We start from the raw sequence: 4,908 nt of genomic DNA, 5'->3' as shown, positions 1-4,908 counted from the left end.
CCAGGACAGCCAGGGCTACAGAAAGAAACCCTGTCTCAAACAAACAAACAAACAAACAAAAAGAAAAGAAAAGAAAGAAAGAAAAAAGAAAGAAAGAAAGAAAGAAAGAAAGAAAGAAAGAAAGAAAGAAAGAAAGAAAGAAGGTTAAATAAACAGACTGAACATACAGTAGCTTTAAATCTTAAGTGACCTCAGGGTATATTATTAACTCTAGCTAGAAGTTCCAGCAAAAGTTACACTCTCTTAGAATGTAAGAAATATTTTCATAATATTGTATCACCATAGCTCACAGTGAGTTATACTGATTACGTTAATTGACATGGGAAAATGCTCTCAGGGTGGGTGGCACCATTCCTCCTTAGGTTTTCCTGAGCTGTGCAAGAGTAAGAAAGAATGAACTGAGCAGGTTCATTAACTCATTGCCTTCTGCACTTGACTGTGGCTTTAATGTGGCTAATTCTTTCAAGCTCCTCCTCCTATGACTTCCCTGCTCCCGTAGACCCATGACCTGTAATTAAGAGCTAAAGCAAACCCTTTCTTCTTAAGTTGCTTTTATTGAGGTGATATTTTTCTTTTCACTATGGTTTACATATCTATTTATTTTTCTTTCACCTTGGTTTTTAATATCTTTATTTTATTATATTATTATATTTATCTTATTATGTCTTTATTATTTAAAACAAAATTTAAGTTTAAATATGTATTGATCATATTTATCCCCTCCCCCAAGTGTTCCAGATACACTCCTTCTCCCCACCCAATCAACTTTAAATTCTTTCTTAAAAAAAAAAAAAGAAACAAGAAAACAAAACAGTAACAAAAAATCCAACTGAACTGTAATGAAATAAAAGCACACATGGGGAAAACTCTAGAGTCCATTATATGCTGGTCTGTTGTGAATAGCCCTGGGGTTGCTTGTATTTTGATGCTAATTCTGCTCTGGGGAGGGGGTGCTGCAAATGAAGAATGAGTCACTGACTCGGGTGACTTCTTATGAACCACCCCCTAGTGAATAAAGGAACCAATCACTGGGTAAGTAGGCAGGACTTCTGGGTTGAACAGGGGAACTTCCGGGTTGAACAGAGGAAACAGGAGAGAGGGAGTCCCTTTTTGGACTGGGATAGCTTGAGGACAAGATGTAGCTACTAGTGTCTCCTGGCTTCAATGGCAGATTTGTCAGGATTCGCCTCTGGAGGATTTAGATTTAATAAGGCTTGCAAGATTAGGATTTTAGCTGTTGCATCCAGTGATTGAGTTACTGTTGTTTCTGAACTAAGTTTGTGTGGTATTTTCCTTCATGTGGTGGCTCATCTGGATTCAAGAGAGAAAGGTATGGTGGCAGTGTGGGTTTGCCGGAGGTACACCACAAAGGCCGTGGGGGATTTGAAGCATGGGGCTGGCATAGTAGTGACCCGCCAGTGGGAACTTAGGGAGCTGGGTGGAGAGATTTTTGGAGCTCTGAATCAGAAAGTCTCCAGGAGATAAGAACTGGCTGGTGAGACCACCGGGGCTGAGAGTAGTTGGGTATAGCACGGGAACTTGCTGTTCGTTTTTAATATTTCCCACAATGCTGGTCAACTGTTGAATATGAGTCCTACCCTGAGATGGTTGACCTACTTCATGTCACTCCATTGGGAAAACTGATTTTCCCTCTTCCAGCAGGTGTTACAGACCGTGGGTCTGCTTAGGGATAGCCAGGGTCCTCTGGTCCAGGAAGGCACAGGTCTGGCTGAGATGACAGACAGAACAAACCACGCACACACAGAGGCGGTTTGAACTGAATGTATTTTGGAGCTATAAGGCAAGGATTTTTATACAGGAAGAGTTGGTATTATCATTTCAAAAGATGTAGCCAGTGGGGCAGGCACAATTATCATAGCCATTTGGTACAAGGAAATGCAACATCAATCAGGAACAAAGTTTCTCAAGTAACAGATACAGAAGATCAATTTACAGATGCCATCAAACTTCCTGATTAGAATACAGAGTCACTCATAGTTTACAGTAAACCTTCAAAGAGTTTGAAGTTTCTTATACCACCTGGGTCTTAACAAGTTCTTGTGAGAAATCCTTATCTAACATTTAGCCTTCTACCTTGTAAAACAAAACTTCCTGACTTAATCCATGCTTTCAGTACCAGAGTGCCAGAGCCATCCTCATACACATATGCACAGCCATAAAAACCTGCATGTAGTTGGAAGGTAGTAATTATGTAAACAACTATGAGGCAAAGCACTGAAATTCTAAAACGGGGTTTGGCGGTCAGTGAGTGACTTCAAAGACTGGATTATCAACCTTAGGAATCCTGGTGAAGAGAGAAAAAGGAAGAAGTCAGGGCAAACTGCTACTTGGGAACTAAGGCCTCATCTTAAATAGCCAGAAAGTAAGAGAGTACAGTAGATTGCCAGGTGAGATTATCAGCTTCCACAGCTTCCAGAGAGTTCCGTTCTTCCCAGGAGGCATTTCTTTTCCGCCTCTGTCTGTAAAATATCATTTTTACAGACATCACTGGGCCACCGCGGCAAGCAGGTATAACAGGAATTCAGTTGTTAGCCATTACTCTAGTAACTAGGTATTCATTCATTCATTCATTCATTCAATCATTCATTCATACATTTAAAAATATACCGAAATAAAATAAGATAAAACAAAGCCATGGCATGGAAGTTGGACAAGACAAACTAAGCAGCAGGAAAGGAGCCAAAGAGAAGGACGAGAGATTCATTCGCTCACACACTGGGGACTCCCATAAAAACACTAGAAGACATAACACATATGCCGAGGACCCATGCAGGCTCTGTTCTGTGTCCCCTCAGTTTCTATGATTCGTATGAGCTTTGATCGTGTTTGTTTAGATAGTCTTGTTTCCGTGGTGCCCTCTGGCTCTTACACTCTTTCTGCCCTCTCCTATGTGAGGTTCTCTCACTCTGAGGGGACGGATTTGATGGAGATATCCCATTTAGGGCTGAATGTTCCAAGGTTTCTCTCTGTCTGCGTAGTCTCTGGCTGAGGGTCTCTGGATTTGTTTCTGTCTGCTGCAGGAGGAAGCCTCTCTGATGACGCTGAGAAGACACTCATCTGTAAGCACAGCAGAGTGTCATCAGAAGTTATTTCATCACTTTCTCTATTTTTTCCTTTTCAGACCAGTTTTGGCTTGACCTTAAGTCCCTGGGCTGTCTAGTCCCAGGCTCTTGGTTATGCAATCAATGTTGGGTGGGTTCCATCTTGTAGAGTGGGCCGGAAGTCAAACAGGCTATTAGTTGGTTGCTTACACAAGCTTTATATATCGCTCTCCGCTCTTGACTACAGATATAAGTGGCCTCTTCCTTCCAGTGTCTGCCATTTTGAGTCCCCTGCTGTGATAGTCAGTAACCTGGAACTGTGAGCTCAAAGAAGCCCTTTCTTTCTCAAGTTTCTTTCACCAAGGTATTTTTACCAAAGCAACTGCAATCTACTTTTAAAGGTCAACTATTAGGGTTCGGAGATTAGTAAGTTTTACCAGGCCCACAGCTGAGAATGCAAAGGATGTAATAGTCTAAATTTTCACTTTCTAATATGGTAACCACTCACTACCCATGACCCCTGACCAACATGGCAAGCCAAATAACCATGTGCTATGAGTTTGATGAATATATCTGTCTCAAGATCACTTTGTACCAAAGAAGAAGGCAAAACCTTCCCATAATATTATAAAATTACATTTCTCTCTGTTTATTTCAATAAAATAGCTGATCAATATTAACTTCAGTTATTTCTTTATCCTTTTATATTTATTTTATGTGGCTAACAGAAACTTCGGAAGTAGCAAGATGGTTCAGTCTACAAAGGCACCTACTGCCAGGCCTGATAATCTAAGTTCAAGCGCCTGGACCCATGTGGTATGGTGGAAAATCAACTCCCACAAATTATCCTCTGACTTCCACAAGTGGGCTGTAGAACATGTGCATGTGTAGCACATATACACACATATAGTCACGTACACAATAAACAAATAAATGTACAATATGAATTTTTTTAAAAAATTCAAAATCAATACATAAATCTCAAATGATGCTATTTGGCCTACAAAATGGTGCCCTTTGTCTCTGTTCCTTTCTCTATGTGTCTGTGGCCGTTCTGTTGGTCATGGACTCACTCTCCTGTTGATCACTGAGGCAGCCTGCCATCTGATACTGTGGCTTTGTCTGGTCCTTCCTCTTCTCTTTCCAGGAATAACTTCCTTATCCTATCACCACCGTGGAAGGGTTAAAATATGGTATTCTAATAGTTTGGCTATTACAGTTAAAGACACTTGCAAAGTAACAGGTGCAAAGAAAAGTGGTTTGTACTTCTTGATGCTTCTTTTTTTCTTCTCCCTCCCCACCTGCCCACCCCCTTCCCCCCCCCCCCCCCATGCCTAGGCAGCATCTCATTCCAGTACCAGTTGACTTCAATAGTGATTCTTCTACCTCATCTTCTGAGTTCTGGAATTTCAGGCACAAGCCAACTCACCCTGCTCATTTTCTTTTCCTTATAGGTATAAATGAGCTTCTCATCTCAAAGGCACCTTCCCTACACTGGAAAAGTGGATACCCTACCTTTAAGGACAAGAAGTCGTCATGTGGGGTGTGGGGTTCCGCAAAGCCTTTGATAAAATAACTTACCTTTTAATTCTCCGTGTGGTTTGTTGCACGTTCACGGTGTGCTTTGTTCAGCTTAGCAGACGTGTGGCGTGGGAGTGGCTCTAAGCACCTGGCATCGTTAGGTGCTCACGAGACGTCAGGCATCTCTGACAAATGAATGTGTGTGCTTTTCTTCTGCTAATCTCTCCTCATCTCAGTCGGGTGTAGTATTTTCTGTGTTTAGCATTGACAGCGGCTCTTCTCACCAAGCATTAAGTCCAAACCTCTGCCTGGCTTTTGTCTATGA

The 4,908-nt window shown here is 41.6% G+C and overlaps 1 long non-coding RNA gene across 1 annotated transcript; it reads left to right on the top strand.

Moving 5' to 3' along the window:
* Nucleotides 1–1,090: 1,090 nt before the first annotated feature.
* LOC127674057 (uncharacterized) lies at nt 1,091–4,650 on the top strand. Its single transcript, XR_007975277.1, has 2 exons — nt 1,091–1,330; nt 4,517–4,650. It is a non-coding gene; the product is annotated as an uncharacterized LOC127674057 (long non-coding RNA).
* Nucleotides 4,651–4,908: the final 258 nt, after the last annotated feature.

This window comes from Apodemus sylvaticus, chromosome 23 (assembly GCF_947179515.1).
Source record: "Apodemus sylvaticus chromosome 23, mApoSyl1.1, whole genome shotgun sequence".
NCBI classification, from domain to species: Eukaryota; Metazoa; Chordata; class Mammalia; order Rodentia; family Muridae; genus Apodemus; species Apodemus sylvaticus.
The sequence above is the reverse complement of the archived record's forward strand: the minus strand, read 5'-3'. Positions and strand labels throughout refer to the sequence as shown.